Source organism: Danio rerio, chromosome 23 (genome assembly GCF_052040795.2).
Source record: "Danio rerio strain M-AB ecotype USA chromosome 23, GRCz13ab, whole genome shotgun sequence".
NCBI classification, from domain to species: domain Eukaryota; kingdom Metazoa; phylum Chordata; class Actinopteri; order Cypriniformes; family Danionidae; genus Danio; species Danio rerio.
This window is the reverse complement of record NC_141043.1, coordinates 29842501-29865000: the sequence shown is the minus strand read 5'-3', so window position 1 is coordinate 29865000 and position 22500 is coordinate 29842501. Positions and strand designations below refer to the sequence as shown.

At 34.2% G+C, this 22500-nt stretch overlaps 1 protein-coding gene and 1 long non-coding RNA gene across 4 annotated transcripts in view; both read left to right on the top strand.

The window, feature by feature from the left end:
* The window catches only part of adcy6b (adenylate cyclase 6b), a 101078-nt gene that overhangs the window by 26976 nt on the left and 51602 nt on the right, over positions 1–22500 (top strand). The window lies entirely within an intron of this gene.
* LOC147838228 (uncharacterized) lies at positions 7077–12987 on the top strand. 2 transcript variants are annotated; one of them, XR_015523674.1, is made up of 6 exons: positions 7077–7126; positions 8424–8457; positions 9821–9876; positions 9970–10121; positions 10233–10309; positions 11631–12987. It is a non-coding gene; the product is annotated as an uncharacterized LOC147838228 (long non-coding RNA). The 2 variants fall into 2 exon arrangements; XR_015945699.1 differs by lacking the exon at positions 7077–7126 and adding an exon at positions 7658–7818.

The following is a 22500-nucleotide window of genomic DNA, read 5'->3' as shown; positions in this document are numbered from 1 at the left end:
TGTGTTGTGTTTTTCTCTTCTTTTTTTCCTGCCCCATTACCGAGCTGTTGTCATGACTGTGATGCAATTCTTCAAAAATGTCTTCTTTGTGTCGAACTGAAAAGCAGAATGAGGGATGCGTCGATAATGACACCATTTTCTTTTTGGCCTGAACTGTCCCTTCGACCATTAGAGCAAATGAATAAAAGAATCTCCAGTTTCGAGTCTCACGCACCAGAGCTTTTTGGGTCAGTGCTAATTTGTGGGTTTGTTTGGAGCCTCAGTTTGTTTTCCCTTGGCTTTCTGTTTGGGATAATTTGTATACAGCTGTTATATGACCTGAGCCTGAAGGCATCAAGCCTATTGTGCTATCGTTGAATATGTCTAATTCGCAGCAGTTTGTTTTGATGAGATAATTATTGCAATATAAAAGGCGAATGCATCTTTTGCCATGCTGAGGGCTTTTTTCAAACTCTGGAATCAGATGACTGACTGTGTGGCCTACTTGTAAATTTGCTCCTTTCGTTTTAGGCTGACATGGTCATTTATCAAGGGCCTGAGGCCTCAAACTGTTGTGAATGATAAAGAAAAAAACTATCCCGTCAGAAGTGACTATGATGATACATAGTAGGCTGCATATTCTTGCTTTTATTTTTCTTAAAGGAATACTCCCGTTTTTTTTGGAAAGGGCTCATTTTACAAGTCCCCTATAGAGTTAAACGATCTTTTAGCATTTTTTAATCTTTTCAGCCGATCTCTGGCTCTGGCTTGAGCACTTTTAGCTTCCCTTAGCACAAATCATTAAATCAGATTAGACCATTAGCATCTCACTAAAAATGTCCAAAAATTTTGGATAATTTTATATATAAAGATGAACTTTTCTGTAGTTACAAAATGTACTAGGAATGATAGTAAATGAAAGGTTGTTATTTTCGTGGCAGATTTGGCTAGAAGCTATTCACTCAGTATTGCCAACTTAGCGACTTTGTCACTATATTTAGTGACTTTTCAGACCCTCTTAATGACAGATTTTCAAAAAAGTGACTTGCAACAAATCTAGCAAATTTTTTGGTGTTACTGAAGATTTTTATAGACAGTCATGTGTCCATAATGTACTGTTCCTACTCTTCTCAACGAGCTGCGGGTGATGCCGTTGACCCCTGTCTCGGAGCACTGACAGGCGGCCCAGCAGTCTCTCCCACCTGTAGCCTGAGAGCAGATCCGTCCTCTGCGTACGGACTGCAAATGATTTAGCACCACGAGTGTGATGTATTTCCCTGGTACAGTCAAACCGATCTGGTTCTCCTTTGTTTTAAATATAACAATTTAATTTGAACATTTATTCTTTTCTTGTTCACAATCACAGATATTTTAGTGACAGTTTCGGAACTAAACAGCAATAAATTTTGTTAAATTGACACGTATACATAAATGGTAGTGCAAATATAAATACCCCTGCATTAACCGTAGGCTGTTAAACAAACAGACACGTTTGGACGTGATGATGTCAGTAATGTGCAAGTTGTTGCATGATGTCATCTTACAACTTTAGTGACTTTTCAGGCAGAGCTTAGCGCAGGGGTCACCAACCCTGTTCCTGGAGAGCTACCTTCCTGCAGAATTCAGTCCCCTGATCTAAACCAATTAATAGTACCTAAAGCAGCACTTAATAATTACAAAAAGGTTTGTTTGATATGGGTTGCAACTGAAATCTGCTGGAAGGTATCTCCAGGAACAAGGTTGGTGACCCCTGGCTTAGCGCCTTAACATTGAAAATAGTTGGCAACACTGTATTCTCTCATTCTGACATAATTATTAAAGAATCTTGTTGCTGTACCATGTCTTCAACAGGAGCAATATTTTTCCACTTTTCATATTCAGTCTGTCTTAGTACATGATAGTACAAATATAAATACATTTTCTTTAAAATAATTTTATAGAATTAGATAGAAGAAATAGTTTTTTTTTTGACTGAGATGCTAATGGTGTAATCTGATTTTATGATTCATGCTAAGCTAAACTATAAGAGTTCAAAAATAATAAAACTCAACTATTTAACTCTAGGGGACTTGTCAAATGAGTCTATTTCAAAAAAGATGGAGTGTTTTAAAGTCAAGAACTTTAACCTCATTTCACGTGCACATAAAATGCATTTTCACATGTTCATGAGTGGACTTTAAATCCTCATAAACTACAGTTCAATCCCTGTAAGACATAGTATAAAATGCAGAGTTGTAAAGCTGAGTTTCATATGCCTGCAGTCAGTAATGTAGAGACGAGTCCTCAGTAAATATGACAAGTTCATTCGAGGTCAAAGATGTTTTTATGAGGCTTGTCCTTCCAGGAATTTTCTTGGTAAGGCAGTATATAGACCACCCTTGAAACATAAAAGCATTCTAACTCATTCTGCAAACACTCCAGCTGCATAAGACGTTCCCTTCTAATAAATATCATGATTGAATTCCCAATATACCGTAGTCCTCAATGGACCTCTAACTGAATCCTAGTAGAAGGTCCTGTGTGTATATGTGTGTATATAACGTTACGTCTCTGGGCCGAGTTCCAATGCGAGTAGGGCTTTGGCTTTCTTATGTAACAGCCCTGTGAAACCAGAGCTTTTGCTCAACGGCAACTTCCCAGAAACTGACTGTTTTGCCTACTTATCTATTCATTTAGATGTTGTGCCTCCTTTCTTTTCATCCTCACTAGTTCTCCACCACTCCTCTTGCTCTAGTTCCCTCTGATCTTGTTTGTCTGCTGTGTGCAGTCGCTCCTGAGATCAGGATTGATGGATAAAGAGTTGATCCATAAGGTACAGCAGCAGCAAAGACAGGGCTTGGTGTTATTTTCGACCGTGGATTGATTTTTAAAGGCATGGTTTACTCTAAAAGTTTAAGATCTGTCATCATTTACTCTCCCCTCACTTGTTTCAAACCTATTTGAGTTTCATTCAAATATGCTCTGTTGGACACAATTGAAGGTATATTGAAGAGTTTGAAACCAGCAGCCATCGCCACCCATGTGGAAATTTTGACATATCTTGTATATTGTTTTCATTTTAAGGAACAGCTATGTTAGTAAATTGTCTGCAGTTCAGACAGGTGTCCACACTGAATTAGTTTACTGAAAAAAGTTGCTCTGAGTGTTTAACAGTGTTGTGAGTCAGTGGCTGAAATCTGCTCCTTCACTGTACCATTTTAGTGTAAAATATAGTTTTTAAAATGGGTAGGTTTTTTTTTTTTTTTAAATATATCATATTTATAGTGTTTCAATTGAATAATGAGGTGAATTAATGTCATATAACATTACATTTACCTCACAAGCAAAAAACTTTTACATATTCATTATATGAGTAAATCTGTCATATAATATATATCTAGATATATATGTCATATATCTGTCTAAAATAAACAAAATAAATAAAATAAAATAAAACAACGTCTATTCAAAATAGTTTTAGTATTTAAATATTAGTATTTTAATTAAAATAATATTTTAAATTGTATTTAAAAATGTTTAAAACCACAGTTATCTTACAATTAAGATACACATTTAAAAGCGCAAAAAATTTAAACTTAAACTTTAAGGAAATAAAAATGTAACTTATTATGACAGTTAATAATACTGACTTAAATTCCCTATTATGGGTTTTTAAAAATGACCTTCTATTCATTGTGTAACACAGCACTAATGAATGAAAAAATCCAGCTGAGTCCTTGTTTAAACTATTGATTTTTAATAATATCGAATAAATAAATCGAGTTGGATTTGGACTTTTTGCCTGAACGCATTGATATCGATACAGTACATCACCAACTATCTAGTTCCAGATCCGGTAAAACGTGAGCGTGCATTTCCCTTCAGAGCACTGGGGATTAAGGGACTAATTATGACATAAGGATGACGATCACTGACAGGTGGAGATTCGGCTGCGGGCAATAAAGGTTTAAAGTTCATTTTCACAGCACCATAGTATATTCAATCATGTGCTGTGTTTGTTCTTGTCATTTTTCTAATGATCGATAACAACATATGCTGCAATGCGGGATTCGTCGCCATTTGCTATTAAAAGAAGGAGCACTGGAGACTATTATGTATGGGACTTTGTCAGACTTTTACATGGACTTTGTCAGTAACTGTTACAGTTCATATAAACCAGTTTCTTCTTTCTCCGCATCATAACATGTGTGATTAAAATTGTTGCCTTGTTTTGTGTAGTTTGCAAAATATGTATATAATTGTGTGTTGTAAGTTGTATTGCTGTGCGGCTTGTAATCACTTATCTATATAGATCAGTGCTTGTACTGTATATCTGTATGGGGCTATTCACATACTGCGTCCAAACCAAGTTGAAAATGCGACACGTGCTCCTCCTTTATCGATTTAAAATCGTTTCTGAACTCGCGATCCTCTGCAGCTATGGCCACCGTCGGCTGTTCCTCACACGAGCGGCATGTTCAATGTTCATAATAGATCAACCTTTGCCACTGTGTGCTTAATGCTGAATGTGTGTCGTTGTTATTACTTGGGGTTAGGTTAAGAGTAGAGAAATATGCTGGTGTTTAACTGGGCTCTCACATAATCTGTGCTACTTCAGAACCGTGATGGGCATTTCTCTCTGTCTCGCACTGCACCCTGTCGACCAATCACAGGCTGGGTCATCGGACCAATAAGCACAGATTAGCCTGACGGGGGAATTTGTCTCACAATTTGTTTGGGAACAAATGAATTGCTGAACGAATCTTATGGGAGTCGTTGGGATAATTAGGTAAAAATAATTGCATATTGTAAGACAATGAAAGTGTTTTTTTGACCTTGCGTGCACACCAAACTGTTGTTGGGAGACCCCCAAAACTAAAATATGACCTTTTATAGTGCAAAATAGGGGCTGTTTAAAAGAAAAGGTTCATTTGTTTGTGTTTGGCTATATTGCCAAGCCATAATTTCTAAAATGATATTATGTAATATTTGTATTCGCATGAAATGACTAATTTTGATTGGTGTTTCAGTTTTAAAAAGAACTGCCCCATAGTTTTAGGAACTGGAGAACCCTCATTTCACTCTATGTTTTGGACTGTATATTCAATATCAGAATAAGGCAAGTTGAAATGTCAATACAAACATTTAACAGCCATCTTTGCTTTCAATGCAGCGTTGTTGCGTTGGACAGAGTGGAAGCAGTACTTGAAGTGTGAAACGAGTTTTAGTGAGGCATTTCAAGTGCTGAAATGGCACCAATGCAGGTCAAGTGCTGGCAATCAGTGTTTCTGTCTCTGAAAGAGTGTTGAGGGGCTCGAGGAGATTCAGGGCTTTCAAGACAGCATGTTGTTCCCCGAGGAAGCTCTGTGATATTGTGCCAGGGCTGAGATGCTGCATGGGTGGAGTTCCTGGAGGAAAAAAAACTCAAGTTAACATTGAAAGATCCTAATGATTGTTTTCCAAATGATCCTAATAAGGAAGATGGTTGATGAAGAGGGTCATTAGCAGCGGGTTTTGTTTTACAATCCCGCTGGGAGACTTGCCACATGGTTTGAAAACTTGAATGCATAAGTATTTCGTTCTTTATCTGTTTGCATGGCCTTGCTCCAGATCTTCAGAGCCCATTGTGTTTGGTGCCATTTTTCTCAAAGATCACTCTATAGCTTCACTGCTCAGCTGAGACCAATTTCACTTTGGCTCAATCTATGACTTCAGTCCAGTGCCAAAAAGGCAAACTCCCTTTTCTGTTCTGTTTTGTTTTTTTTTCTGTACTTTTCTTTTCTTTTTCCGTTTGTCCTTTTTCTTTTCTTCCTTTTTCTTTTCATATCTTTTTTTCTTTTTTTTTCCATTTGTCTTTTTCTTTTGTTTTTGTTTTTTTCTTTTTCTTTTCTTTTTTTCTTTAATTTTTTATTTCCTTTTTTCTTTTCTTTTCCATTTGTCATTTTTTGTTTTACCTATTTTCCTTTTTTCTCTTTATTTTCTTTCCTTTTCCATTTTTCCCTTTTCTTTTCTTTTTTTCTTTTCCTTTTTCATTTTCTTTTCCATTTCCATTTTCTTTATTATTATTTTGTTTTCTTTTTCCTTATTCTTTTCATTTAACCTTTTCTTTCTTATTCTTTTTTCTTTTCATTCTTTTTTTCTAGTATCCTTTCTTTTTCTTTAATTAGCTTTTTACTTTTGTCAATTTCCTTTCTTTTTTCATTTCCCTTTTCTTTTTAATTTTAATTTTCTTTCTTTTCCTTTTTTCCTCTTTTCATCTTTCCTTAATATTCATTTAAATAAATTTTGTCCTTTCCTTTTTCCACTTTTTAAAATATTTATTGATTATTTATATATAATTGAAATAGAAAATGTAACATTTTAAACTTAAATGCTGTAAGAAAACAGAAAAGAGAGATAATTTCCCTCTCTCTTTTCTTTCCTTTTTTCCAAGAAAATGACAAGGGAAGCTGTAAATCCACCCAAGCACAAGTCATGTTTGACAAAGTTAATCGTCTGGAAGTGACACCACTCCCCATATAACTTGATGTTTTCAACTTGTGGTTGCCAAAACTCCAAAAACATCTGGATGAATTTCTGCTCTAGTCTTGAATCATGTGATCCTGCAGCACGTTTAAATCCTCAACGCCATCATTATATTTCAGTCATGAAACCTGTAATGACTCCGTAATCTGTGATGGATATCTGCACCATTCAGAGATGGCGACATGCACTTTTCTCAATCACATACACACCAAAAGATATTCTTACTTTTTTGTGCGTCCATCATGTCAGCTACCTTTGTGCCATGGCTACATTGTATAGTGTTTATGCAGATGTATGCAGAAGGACTTTTGCAGTAACCTGGGTCAATAGCTTCTGGTGAACTGTACACTGTAAATGCGAATAGTATTCCTTACTATCAAAATTCTAGTGTGTTTACTTAATTTTAAGCTAATTGTTGAGTTTACTAGAAATGCATTAGTGTTGCTGACATAGTAAGGTATAAAGTTCCCATAACTAATGTAATTGGAGTAAAATTGCTTTTAAGAGCTAAGCCATGCTGTTACGCATGCGTACTGGGTGGTGATTTCCCATCCCCCATCCCGAGTCACAACCAACCGCCACCCAGCACCGCCATTGAAGGACAGGATTTCATATTGAGAAGATGTACTGCTGTAAAATCAAGGTAAACTTTTCGTTTTAATTACTACTTTGATTTTATTTGTATAGTATCAGTAACGTTAATCTGTTTATTTCCTGCACTTTGTGAAATTGTTTGCTGTTTTGTGAACTTATTAATAGCCCATGATGTTGTGACTAAACGTTTTGACCACTGCACGTTATTTGCAATACTGTCTACTTTACTAGATAAGCTATTTTTAGCTGCTTAGTCCTTTTTAATAACTATTAATAATTTGTAAAGTTAGTAGTAATTTGTAAAGTGGGCGTTATGCTCTAAAAGAGCGGGCCGCGCCATATTAAATGATGCACTGAGAGAGCAAGAGCGCGCGCAATGATCCGTTCAAATAGATGTAAAGTTAACACAAACTGTAGCTGTAGGTCTACATTTTTAAAAAAGAAAACGAAACCTATTTATCCGCATTACAAATACAGTAACGTTAGTTATCGCTGAACTTTAGTGGCGCTTGTTGTGACGAAAATATGCGTGTTTTTTTTTTAAGATTTACTTTTATGAGATCACCTGCAGGAAGCAGGTGAGGAGATCAGCTGTGATTCGGTCCGGTGTAACACCGGCGTCAGCGAGCGGCTCATGACCAGACCAGTCGTTTTTTTCTCCATGATCGCCGGGGCAGCAGCAGTTTTAACCCGCCGAGGCTTTTAGAACATTATAAAGCAGTTTCAGCTCAAAATGGACCCGTGAGTGTCTTAGGTAATTTAGGATTTCGATGCGATTACGATTCGTGTCACTGTATGAGGCAGATACATATTTACACATGATGCTAAAGTGTGCTTATGCTAACAATCCCTATGAAACTTAAAGTTAAACTTATGAAAATGCGAGAGATATTTAATTAACTCATTTATTTGTTTTATATGCTATTTGTCTTTTCTTTATGCCGTTTTGAAGGTTTATTCCAGTGTTGCCGTTACGTTATAGAGTGTTTTGTATTGCTGTAATGACAAATAAATCTGACCAGATGCGACTGAATATGTGTGATGGATAACGTTAATGATGAAGTGGTATAACTCGTACCAAGCACAGAAACATCCCTTTGTTTGCTCAATATCACACAAAGGCATCAACAAGCCTTTGTTATAAGCAAACTTTCTGTAAAGAAACAGGCTTTGCCAAACCTGTTAGTTTGCATTTTTAAAGAAGGTTTCACTAATTTTTAACAATTTAGGGCAAATAAATTTGAACAATTACAAGGTTGTTTAAAATGTAGCACACCATTAGAGTATTGTGAGTGGCATATTTGGTTTGTAATATCATTATACCCTTTATTTATTTTTTATTTCAGACTACCAGTTTGTGAGCTGATATGCAGTGGAAATGTAAGTTTTGCACTTACACATCAAAGAAAACTTTTTGAACAATACCGCACAAGCCATAGAACATATTCATGAATTGTTCTATTAACGTTACCTTGTCTCCATACTGAGTGTCAGGGTAATTTTAAATCGTTTAATGCATTAAAAGTACATTTAACAAAATTCTCAGCAAAGAACTGCATGATCAAGAATAGTCCGAATATTTTGTCCATTTGAATAATCATCTGAGGACTAGTTAGAAATAGGGTTGTTGTGTTGTGATACCATTAATTTATGTTACAATACTATACCAGCTGAAGTATGGTGATACCAAGTAGTATTGCAATACTGTAATTCATAACTTAAATCCATGAAATAAAGAAAAATGTCAGAAATAATATATTGTATATGTTATTATAGGCCTACTTGAATTTAAATAATTCCCTTATTGTTGAAAAAAGTATTTGCACATCACCTAAAATGTATTCATTCCAGCAAAAAAAAAAAATACATTAAAATAAAGATACATAAAGAAAAGAGCATTTTTCCAACAAACCTAGGCTATATGAAGTGGTCAAAAATTGTTTCCTGTTGCTATTTTGGGTTTTTCATCTATCATACTTTTTTCACAATTATTAACGGATAAGAATCCAAAGTAATTCAAAATTTCACTTTATGAGTCATTCTTTTTAATAGATTGTCACGGTTGTTGTAGCTATTATATCATATTGACAGGAACAGAAATAAACAAATCCCGATTCAAAATGAACCATCACAAAATATGCAATAGGCTACTATAAAAGGCGCAAATTCTACAGTTTTACAACCTTAGAAGGCTCCATAGACTATTAAAATACAATGATCTATTGTTGCTGAATCGTGTAAGTATTTTAGTGACTTTTTCACATGCAGCATTATGTATTGTAGGCAGACTGTTAATGACAATACTACCGTTTACAAACTACAGTGGCACCGCCAGTATCTTGGAGCCATAGTATCACGATACTACCATAGTACCGGTAAACCGTGCAACCCTAGTCAGAAAGTTCAGTGTCCTTTTAAAGACATCAATTGAGACAAATATTTATTCCACTTTTAATGCGCATAAAAGTAAGGCACACCAGCAACAATGCCATGATTATATTTAATCGGGGGTTGTGTTTATTACTGTTTGGTGACAAGTATAGCTCATGCTTTTGATGACAGGCGCCGGGAGTATTTGGCAGCTTTTATTATTCAAGAACATTTAACTATGTCATGTTAAAGTGTAACATCTGTTGCTAAATGGCATTGCATTGTATCATTGCATGTGTTTCTGATTTCTGTTTTTTGTTTTAGAATTTCGCTTAGCCATGTCAATAACACTTTACGTTTTTGTGCACAACAGTGACATCCAGAAGGAAGTCATAGAGGAAACACCAGCTAATGCAAGTGCTGCAGAAGGTTTGTTTTCTTTTCAAAACTTTGTGTGATTTTGTGAATTTGTGTTTTTGAATGTTATTAATGACTAATAATGTTTTGATTGGATCTTTGCAGAATTCAATCGAATATCAGGAAGAAATGTGAGATCCAAGTTCTACGCTGCATTGGACACACACTGCTCGTTTGATTGAAATAAAAAAATAAAAAAAAACAGGAGAAAATTGCAGAAGAAAACTAGAAGAAATTTTCAACATGTTAATTCAAAGGTATTTTTGTGACATCATCTTTGAATCATAATTTGCATTTGATTGCAATAAATTGCATTTGATGTTTTCATTGGGCTATAATGCATGTCTACCTGTCTTTACTTTTTCAAGGTCATCTGGCAGCAGTTCTCCGGGGTCTTTCAGTCCTTTAGAGGGATGAGTCTAAAGAAATTTTCAGGATGTGTTTTGTAAGTAGTATTATTGTTTCTGCTTTCTTAGACTGGAAATGAAGCAGTCATTCCAGTTTACTTCACTTATTAATAAAAAGTTTCAATTTTATAAAAATAAAACAAATGCATTTAATGTAAGCATTTGAAAGTAAGAGGGATGTTATATTATGGCCTTTGGAGCAAGAGCATTGCTATGTTGCAAATACAGCAGCTTGTGCCATCACAGGGTCAGTTAGCTTCATAGGCCAGTGAAGTAATGAATGCATTTCTTTAATTTTTAAACACACTTGTTTTGAAAAGGAGGAAGATTAGCTTGAAAAAAAAAATCTTAATAAGTGTAATACCTATGTAATATGTTGAGAGAAATATAATTTCAGTTGAAAGAACCTGCTGGATTAAGATGTAAAAAGATAGTGTTAAAAGCCACAAAGTCAAAGATGCTCCGTATTATAACCAACCCTGTGAAGTCACCTGCTGTGGGATTGTAGATGGCTGCACCCTTGTTCTAAAAGCCATACTAAAACATCAATTTTCTTATTAAAAAATAGTTATTAATACATTTTTAAAAAGTGTGCTAAATAATGCAAACTTGACTCACTGCTTTAATCTAGCAAAACCAAATGCATTCATGAATCGGTTCCCAATTTATTAAGTTTTCCCTACAAAATATTTATATTGATTATGTAGCACCAATTGGTCTCTCACACATTTGCATTTAATTTCTTGAAAATGTTTTAAAAGTACTTTTACTGCAGTTTGTTTTAGTACATTACAGTGTTTCTTTAATTAAAAAAAATTATTGTTCCTTTAGAATAGTATCATGTTCAAGATACTGGAATTTAGTACCAATCTCTGCTGCAATTTTAAGCAGCAAATTTCCTGCTAACATTTTAAGCACTTTTGAGCACATTTTTAAACAGCACTGTTTTGCCATTCTGTTCACATGCTTAACAGAAATGACACTCAACAATGCTCAAATGTTAGCAGGAAATGGATAGTTTTAAAATTACTATATGGATTGGTAATAAATTCCACTATCATGACAAGCCTAGTAGAAGCAGTACAGGCAAATCCATCGTGTTGGTCTACATTGAAGAAGGAGCACCATAGCAAGGCTTCTTATAAGAAGCATTTGAATGTAAAATGTACTATAAACACAAATAGTCATGCTAATAAGCAACTAGTTAATAGGGTAATTGGTTCCTACTAAAGTGTTACTAAATTAAGCACAAGGAATTGTATTTTTTTCACCTCTGCTTTTGGTCTCCTGGCCACTACAGGCTTTATTAGTGCCATTTAGAATATCAAACTTTACTTATTTTTCTTTCTCTATTCATAGGATGTAACTGTAGAGTCGGACTTCAGTGCAGAAGATGTTGGCCTGCTGACTGTCGTGTGTGAAGATGTCTAAAGAACCTCATTATGGATGCAATGTGGGCCTTTATACTGGAAGGAAAAGTGGTTATGGACTTTGCCACATGCAGTATGTCTCTTTTTTTGCTTTGATTTACACACTGAATTCGGACTACCCAAAGACTTTGAGCAATGCATTTGAATTTGTTCAACGTGTGTTGCTTTTGCTGGGAGGGAAGCGTAATGTGTTTTATTCGGCGAGTGCCTATATACTGCTGTGCTTTATGTTTAAAGGTTCAGGTATAATGGCATGTTTAATTACAAAGTGTTGCTTTTTAACATGTTGCTGTTTGCAGTGTTACATTTAGGACTGCAGCATTTTGGTGTTTAATACACTTTTTTTTTTTTTTTTACCAAAAAAGTGTATTGTGATTTATAGGGTTGTCAAAAGTATTGAGTTTGGTACCAATCGGTACTGAAAAAAAAAAAAAAAAGTCCATCCATTTCCCACTAACATTGCAAGAACTGATTGGCCATTGTGTTCACATGCTCAGTAGATATGACTGATTGGCTTTGAAGGTCATTATTTTTACCACACTTCACCACTGTTCACCAGGTGCAAAGATACAAAGACACTGGATAACTTCAAAGCACTGTCGATCAGTCGATTCATCACCAGATAGCTTATATGTTAGCTTCTAAACAAATCAGCTATCGACATGGCTTTGAAACACTTCAGTGTCTGTGTAACTTTGTTTGGACTCAGTGAAAAATGGTAAACCTATGACAGTCACAGCCAATCACAGTCATTTCTGTTGAGCATGTGAACACAGTGGCCAATCAATGGTGTTTAAGAACGAGCTCAGTAGCACTCAAATGCTGGTGGAAAATGGATATTTTTAATATTTCAGTATTGATTGATACCAAACTCAATACTTTTGACCACACTAATGTGATATTTTCTGTAGGAAAATCTAAACTACACAGTCTAACAAATTAGCTTTAAAGCTTAATATCTGTTCCTCTGTGAGTGTCTATATGCTGCCATGTTTAAGGTGCTGGTGCAATGGCATGTTTAATTACACTAATTCAAGTATCTTTTTTCCAAGTGTCAAGTATTTAAAGTTTTTTTGATAGATTTTCAAACCTTTTCGAAAACTTGTGTTTTAGGGTTGAACATGTTTATTATATTTTTTGTCTGTATTGCTGTTTACAGTATATTACAGGACTTTACAACAGGTTTTTACAAAACTGTATTGTGTACAAGTGTATTGTGATACTAAAATATCACAAGTGTATTGTGAAATTCTGCTAATTTTGTCAAATAAAATGTTTACATTTAAGACCTGTATAATGTCATTACTTGTAGGTTGAACTACATATTTTATGTTCAGTTTAATTGAAGAAAATGTGGAAACCGATTGCACGTAGTTTCTTTAGTTGACATTACTTAAAATGGTGGATTAAAACAATGTTGAGACTACTAGCATTCAAGATGTTAACTGAACATGGTAGAACAGTATTAGTTAAATAGAGTTATTAAAGTAATCTTACTATAAAACCTTAAGTAAGATTACTAAATAATGACAAGTATGTTAACTAGAATTTTCTATTAAACTTAATTAATTTTTAACAGTTAGTTTACTTTATAAGTTTTAGTTTTCTTACTTCAAGGCAATAATTAAACTTAACTTAAGATTTCCTTGTAAGTTTATATTGCAAAAATAAGGCAATCGGTTTCCAAACTTTTTTTAAGTAAACTGAACATGTTAGAATTTACAGTGTATGCCATTACAAAATTGGTGCGTTTAAGGTCTATTTTCTTGTAAAAATGAATGATCTTCACTGCCTGACTGATATACGATATAAAGTGGGTCTCAGATTGTACAAGCACTGCATTAAATTACATTTTCCCATGCCATGTCTTTAAAATATGAACATTTATTTTAATGAAGTATTTTTAATGGTGTATTTGCACTCGCCTGCTGATTCTGACGGGCGCATGCATGTAAACGGCTTTTCATCTCGTTTTAACTTCAACATCTACAGTATATGAGCGCTGAATTCTATGTAACTGATTGTATGTAAATTACATTACAGCATTGATGCGGTAAAAGTAACTGTAAAAAAAAAAAAAAAAAAAAAGTCACATTAACCGTTCACCGGAAGTTTATCGATATGGGAAGAAACATTAGCTCTGCATATACCCTATTAAAAGCAGAAGAAGCTTCAGTTTGCACCTTATAAGCCAATGTTTAGTCTCTTCAGAAGGAAGAATGCATATTGAAGGAGAGGAAGGCACAATCTCAGCATCCCTCTTCCCAAAGCAGCCTTTCTCCAAACACTCTGTGCCAGCAACATTAAGAGTTTTGTGTTTTGAAAAAAAAAAAAAAAAATGGTATATACTTTTACTGTATGCAAATTTAGTATTTATTTATTTATTTTTATTTTTTTGCGCATAAGAGACGATAGCTGTATTAGCATCCACACCAATACACATTAGGCTTGTGTTTATTATAAACAAGCACATCAGTTTTGTTGTGTGCTACTATAAATGTTCTTTATAAATGTTTTTAAAGACACACTACATTTTTTATGGAAATATGCCTATTTTTATAACTCGCCTAGATTTAAACTGTTGGGTTTTTATCATTTTTTAATCTATTCACCCATTCTCCGTGTCTAGCAGGAGCACTTTTAGCTTAGTTTAGCATAAATCATTGAATCAGATTAGACCATTAGCATCTCACTCAAATGATCAAAGATTTTTGATGATATTTTTACCAAAACTTTTTATCAGTCGCACTGTAGACTAAAAACCATGGGAGGTAGGACTTTTTCTTACTGTGCACCTAAATCAGGGACGGCCAAACTCGGTCCTGGAGGGGCAGTGTCCTGCAGCTTTTAACTCCAACTTGCCTCAACACACCTGCACGGATGTTTCTAGAAAACCTAGTAAGAGCTAGATAAGATAGCTCAGGTGTGTCTGATTGGGGTTGAAAGTAAACACCTGCCCTCCAGGACAGAGTTTGGGCAACTTATGAAATTCATTACGCACAATTATCAGCAATGTTGTTTCTTTGGATTGTTTTAAAAAGCTTCTTAAGATGCATCTTTTAGCAAAGTATTTAATTTGTGATCATCACTGTCGCCTTTATGCTATTTGTGACATTTAGCTTATTTATTGTTCTTTATTGTTTTATTATTGTGCTGTGACTTTTTACTGGGATTTTATACAAACTTGTAATTCTCATTTTTTAGCCTGAATGAGTATAATTAATAGCCATTTGAGTCACATTGACCTAGAAAATACTAACTTTTTATTTTCCTTTAATCTCGATACACGTTGTAAATACAGAAGAGTCGAGCTTTAAATAGGAAAGTTGTTGAAGTTCTTTTTTTAAATTTGTTAAGCAAGATGCTAATTATTTAATTCAATTCAATTATCTATGCTAAGCTATGCTAAGCTAAGCTAAAAAGTCCTCCAGCCAGACCTAGAGATTGGATGAATGGATTAAAAAATGGAAATACTTCACTGTTTAAGTGTAGCAGACGTGTAAATTGAGCCTATGTAACATAAAATGTGGAGTGTTCCTTTACAGTGAGATGAATTCTGATTGACTGTTGGTAAATCATCAGCTGGAAAATACATTTTTGTGAAATTGAATCCACAAATGTTGTTCCTTGGTGTCATTTTCACTACTGTTATGGTTTTATTTTTTTATTTTTTAACAAATATGATTATTAAAATTTATGAGGATTAAATGAAACAGCAGCATCATTATTCTCTGACATTTCTAAACACACAGTCCTCTAATGTTGGCAGGCTGACTGATCTCTGTGTGCTTCATTGTCTAACACACACACACGCTCAGTGAGTGATATGACAGTCTCATTTAATCAGTCTTGCTGTGAGGTAAAAGCATGTGACATTCCTTCTGTCAGATCTGTCAGCTCAAATGTCACCCGCTTTTTAAATTTCCACTGATATGATCTACTGTCGGTCAGTGTGATATAGATGAACTGAGGGAGGGCTGCTGTGTAGCACAAAATCTGTGTGTGTCAGTACAAAAACATTAGCAGACTAATAATTCTGATCAAACGCAACCGTGACATTTATGGTAATTAGGTACTTTTTAGGATTTGACATTTTGGCCATGTTTACTGAACATGGTTGTTAGTTCTGTATCGAGTCTTTAAGACCCTTCTATTTGTGCACATCAGTTTATTAATGGCATTTAAAGTACAAATGAAATCAAAACCAACCATATTGATTTTGTTAGCTCACATTGCTAGTTTTGTGGTAAACAATTCATCTGTGCATGTCATTAAGAAAAGCAAAATAGTTCCCTTGTAATCTAAGTTTAAAATCTGAAAGTAAACTTCCTGTTTGTTTTCAGTTATATTCTTAGATTACGTCTGTCTGAGGTATTGGGCGTGGCTAACATGCTTAACCACGCCCTTCCCACTGTCAGTTTTGGCAACAAACAGACATGGCGAGTTCAGACTGCATGACTTTAGCCTCGATTTTGACTCGCCAACAGGTTTGGAGGAATTCCAGACAAATGTCTGAAAACACAGGCAAATCGGTGCTCATTCATGTGAGAAACAATCACACAGTAGCTACGTTTCCATTCACCTATTTGTATGCGTATTTTGCAAATGCACATACAAATCAGTTGATTGAAATGCCAGTATGCACAAACATTTTGAAAATGCACATAAAAGAACATGCGCATAAATGAGTAGGATAACCTTTTTATCCAATGAGAAAAGATGCGCATAAACTATGATAGAAACTCTTTTATCAAACAAATTTCAGTATGTGCATTTAAAAAAGTCAAGTGATTTTGTTATTTTGTCGTTGACAATCATGGGATATTTGGCATGCTAAATATCTGGAGCTGTCTGCGATTCAAAATCATGTTGTGTGAAATGTGTTCTGATTGAAAATAGCATCTGCGATTACCTACAGCCAATGAGAGAGCAGCATCCTCTAGTAAGGGTATCTGCAGGGCAGCAGGAAGATGGGGAGAAGATAAAAGGGCTTCTTTTCAGTCTATGTGGAACCAAGAAATGGAAGAAATACTAGTGGAAATTTGGCAGGAGCACCCCTTGTCTGTGTGACATGTCATCTGAAAAATACCAAAACCGGTTCAAAAAAGAAAAGAGTTGAAGAGAAGTTGCTAAATCCCTTGAACACCCAAGGGATCAAAATAAGTACATACCCTGCTAAAAGGTTTCTTTCTCATTAGTTAATAAAAAAAGTAATAATTAACTATGTGACCTCACCTTGTTTCCATGTCACTTCTTGCATGTTTGGTTGTGAGATGTAGTTTGTGGACTGAGACACAGTTGTCTGTGATTATTCGTATTATAAAGTCATGCATTGTAAAACCCTGTGTCGCTGATTCATCTTGCAGTGTAAACACAGCAGCGACGGAATGCTGCCCCAGATAGTCATGCAGTGTGAAAACATCTGTGATGCCACTACTTTGAAAATCATGAAGTCTGAACTCGGCATTAGGTTGTTACAACTCTTTTGAAACCCTGATCTTTCTAATTGAAATGCCTATTTTATACATCCAATCAACTCGCCGTAGAAAAACAAGCCACGCCCACTGTTTTCTCAATTAATATTCTGTCTCTCTAAGGACTGTGTCACAATACGAAAAATAAACAAATGGTCACAGCTTTTAGTTCATCCTGACTTTCAAACCGCATTTATGACGGAAGTTTGCAGAACTCGCAACTAGGGCTGCACAATATACTGTTTCATCATCGATATCGAGTCCGTAATAGTCACATCGCAGGGCTCTGCAATGTAGTTGGAATTATAGTTGACCAGACATTATAATGTATATAGTTAACACCAAATTGGAGTCATTTCAACTTTAAACGTTAGACTGAGAGTTTTATATGCGTGTGTTTTTAAGCCCTGTGATTGTGTAAGCATTTTAAGCCAATTTAAGCCATTTGGACTCAGCAAATTAAACGTGTAAAGATTGTAATTGTACATTATAGAATTATTTACTCAATGAAAAGGATATAGTGTTATTATTATTATTATTATTATTATTATTATTATTATTATTATTATACAGTGGTTGTTATAAGTGGTTATTATTATAAATCATTGTTTATTTGTATCTGTATCATTTGTATCATGTTTAATTATATTTTGCTGATATGCTCCTTTATAGAATCGCCTAAATCAATCTAAAATTATTACTTTTTTTTTACAAGCGATTCAAGGCATCTGGTAAATGGCATTTATTTTGCAATATATAGGCTGTAAATTAAAATATTGCAATGTCAGTTTATTGTAATGTCTAGCAGCCCTACTGCGGAACTGTATTTTTGATGATGGTTTTCTGTGTGAACAGAACTGCACTGAAGTAGTGTTCTGGCATGTTGTATGTGTTGTGTGTTTCCATATGTGTGGTTTTTGTAATTTACAGAGATGCGGAAATGAGCCATGTGTTTTATATCCAGTCATTGTCCTCCTCCTGAACTCCTCCTGTCAGTTTGAGTTTACAACGCTGGGCTATTTATTCTGTCTGTTAACCAAGAACTGAGAGATGAAATTGTGCATCAGTTGAACTTTTGTTGCGTCACTTGACTTTGATATTTACTTGAGTCGCTGTTGCTATATTGATTACTTTAAAATAGCAAGTCATTCATAAACCTGCACCAACGTTCAAAAATATTTTTTTATTTAATTTTATTTAAATGAATATGTTGCTTTACATTTTTAATATTTAACGCATCTAATCAATTTCAGTTTAGTTGTATAATGCTTTTCACAACAATTATCATTCCACAGCAGCTATACAAAAGGTGTAAGTTATTACAATCAAAATTAGAAAGAGTTAGTGTGGACGGTATATATAGCATAAATAATATAAACATGGTTAACTTGCAGTTATAAAACATATAGTGTACTTTTCAAAAATGTGTTGTCTGTGCATGTAATACATGTTTAATGAAGTGATATCATTATTTTTATTTTATTTATCATTTTTATAAAAAGGAAAAGATTAAAATATAATCAGGCCTGACTTTTTTTTTCCAGCAGGTTCCTGCTTTGCAGAACATAAAAACATACAAACACCCTTAAGTTAACATCTCATCCAACAGCACATGAGAACAATACAAATAATCACTAAACATACAAAATGAAGAGAGACAGGCTACTATCTAGGCTTTTGTGAATACATAAAAGAAAGATATCTGTCTATAACAGTTTTTAAAAGCCGGTAACTGCAAACATCTATTTGTTTCAGATCTGGTGGTCCGATCACTCCTTTTAAGTTTTGGTAGCAAAGCAGAAAGGGCTGCCGAGGTAGCACTAGTTAAAAAATGACGATACAGTTTAATTCATGTGTTTACAATGTAATTTTGAAATGATAAAACATTAGATTAACATTAAACACTGCAAAACAGTGATGTGTCCATCCAGAGAGTCTATTGTGAATCTTATAGGTCCTATTATACATTCTAGCTATTGGCTCCAAAATATCATTTGTTGTGAGTGACCAACAGTATGACAAGGTAGACAAAATTATGGCAATAATAATAATAATAATAATTGAAATTGATTGAACACCTTTACAGTATTTATTATTTTAACCATTTAGAACCAATTGTAAATTTGTATTATTTTTTTTTTAATCTTTATAAATCTTACCCCAAACTTTTTAACTGTTCTCTAAGTGAATTGTGTGAATGTAGTTACTTGTAAATGCATAATTACTGAAGGCTTAACTTCAGGCACTTTTTTTCTATTAAATTAATGAACAACATGCATTTAATAAAAACAAACACTCACCATTTAAAAACAATTACTCTCAGAGCGTTTCCCATCAGGAAATTAAACAGACACCATTAGGATAATCCACACAATCTCTGTCTATATAAAGACCACCTCATTTTTTAAAATTTCTCATGTTCTCATCCAGAAAATCAAGCACTGACAGTCTGACCTGTTAACAACAGGCTTTGCTGTGGAGAAAGGCAGTCTGCCAGCTCACAGTCTGAGAAATGCATGAATATTTTTGCTACAGTTCACATTTTCTCGCATGCAAATAAGTGAATCCTCGTCGAGTGAGGTGGGCAAGTCCAACAAAAATCAGTGAATCAAGCTAATACTTAAATTCAAAGCTAAAAGCACACATTTATGCGTTATTATCACATGTATTGCACCACCCAGTGTGTTTACTTGTAACAGTGTAATTTAAGGTGAGGGATTAGTGCAAAACATTCATCAATTTTTAAAATTGAAGTGTTTTGCTAGTTGACTAAATAGTGATAAGTCCCATAGTCTAAAATCTAAAAGTTCAAATGATTTAAATAGCTTAGTAATTAAAAAAAATCATTTTATATGAAACTTTCCTGATTAAAGAGTCAATGACTCTTTATTGGATGAATATGCAATCTTGAACAGATCACTTAAATGAATGATTCAATGACTCACTCATGAAGACTGAATTAATTAGCAGTGTTGATCAAATCTCTATGATTCAATGAAGACTTCACTTCTTTCAGTACATAATGAATCAAAGCGCTCTTTTGAAAGAATGATTCAGTGACTCACTCAAAGATTCCACTTGTCCTATTACTGAATTAATCAGAATTTTAAACAAATCACTTGAAAGAATGATTCAGTGACTCACTCAAAGCCTTCACTTGTTTTTCTTATTGGATTTATCAGTCTTTCAATCAAATATTTTGAAAGAATGATTCAGTAAGTCACTCAAAGCCTTCACTTGTTTCCTTAAAGAATTAATCTGTCTTTTAAACACATCACTTGAAAAAAATGATTCAGTGACTCACTCAAAGTTTGCACTTGTTTTATTACTGGATTAATCAGTCTTATGAACAAATCTCTTGAAAGAATGATTCAGTGACTCACTCAAAGACTCCACTTGTTTCATTACTGGATTAATCAGTCTTTTGAACAAATCTCTTAAAAGAAGAATTCAGTGACTCACTCAAAGACTCCACTTCTTTCATTACTGGATCAATCAGTCCCTAGAACAAATATCTTTGAAGAATAATAAGGTGAGTCATTTAAAGATTCTACTTGTTTTTCTTACTGGAGTAATCAGTCTTTTGAAGAATCTATTGAAAGAATGATTACCTGACTTCACTTATTTTAATACAGGATCACTCTGTATTTTTTATTTTTTGTATATCTATTATGAATGTTAAATGGTCAATTGTTAAAATTGCTGGATGAATAAGCCTTTTTAACAAATGTTTTGAACAAAACAATGTCACACCCATTTTTAATATTACTTGTTATCAACGATTGACAAAGCAATGAATACGGCCTTTATTTAAAGTGCCAGGCAGTTTTCTTTAATTGATTATTACATGTTATATAGAAATAAGTATACTGTACTGTAGCTGTTTGTAACAACAACTCTCCATGGATCAAATATCAACTGTGATCCTACTTCTCAAAGGTTTAATAGTATTGTTGTCATTTGGGAGTAAGACTGCGTAAGTATTTAACTGAAGAAGACTGTGATCTCTTAATGATTATCCTCACTGCTCTACATTCTGCTCATCTTGTTGCAGACTCTCGCAGGCCACAGATGAAGAATTGGCAAACTGTTGTGTCTGTGGCCTCATCCTCACATTTTCCATGTCTAATCTGCTTGGTGGTTTGGATCGTTGGCATTAGTGAGGGTCCTTTGAACAGAATTGCCTTTTTTAGTTTTGGAAAACTTAGGCAAATGGACCACACAGCCCACCTTTTTGCTAAAATTATGCAAACCGATAACGTCATCTGAGCAAATGGATGCCTGATGGTTCTGGCTTTCCTTCCCGAACTCTAAAATCTGAAGATGTTTGTACATTGACTCTAGGGGCACTTTGAAAGAGGGAGTGGAGCCATTTTTCTGAAGCTCTGCTCTGCCATTTCTTGTCAAGTGGTTAAATGAAGACCGTTCCTCTTCGGCAAAGAAGAAAATCAGCCTCAACAAATCCTCTTAGACAAACTGGTTCTGACTGATGGAAAATGATGACTATAGATGTGTTTGCTTGGGTTGTCAATAATGGAGCAGTGCTCTTACACGTGATAATCTCTTATTGACCTTGTGTGTTGTGTTCACAGTCATATTCCCTATTTCAGATCATGCTATGACCATGTAGACCTGATAACATATCTGTGCAAGGGTATTAAGGGTAATCTTACAAAACCCGACAAGAATGTATCCTGTTTTTTTTAGGCCATGTGACTAAGAATGTAAACTTCTAAATGTAAACTTTTCAAGGTTGTAAACAAAATAAAGAGTATTTTCGTTTAGGAAAATCATCAAAATGTCTAGTTAATAAAATGATACTTTCTGTTTCTTTTAATGTAGACCTAATAACATATCTGTTCAAGAGTATTAAGGGTAATCTAACAAAACTTGACAAGAATGTCTCGTGGTAATTTTATTTTCTTTGCCACGTGAAAAAATCTCAACTTTAAATAAAATAAAGAGTATCTTATTAAATGCCATTACACTTTAAATGTAATCAATTTGTGAAAAATAATTTTAAATATTACTTTATTACTTTGGGAAATTCTACCAGAAACTTACATTTTCACTTTATAAAAATGTGACAGGGCCTGACCTATAAGTCAGTTATTATTTAAAAGAATCATACAAAAACAAGAATAAACTTGTACAATTCAATGATAGAATGCATCCTTGATCACTGTCAGCTTCTCCTTCATTAAATGATGTTACTTCCTCATAGCCTTAAAGGTGTATTGCATGCATTTTATGGTAAATTTAATGCAAATGTCACAGGACTGACAGAAACAAAGGGACAATTGTAAAATAGAATTTATTTATAGA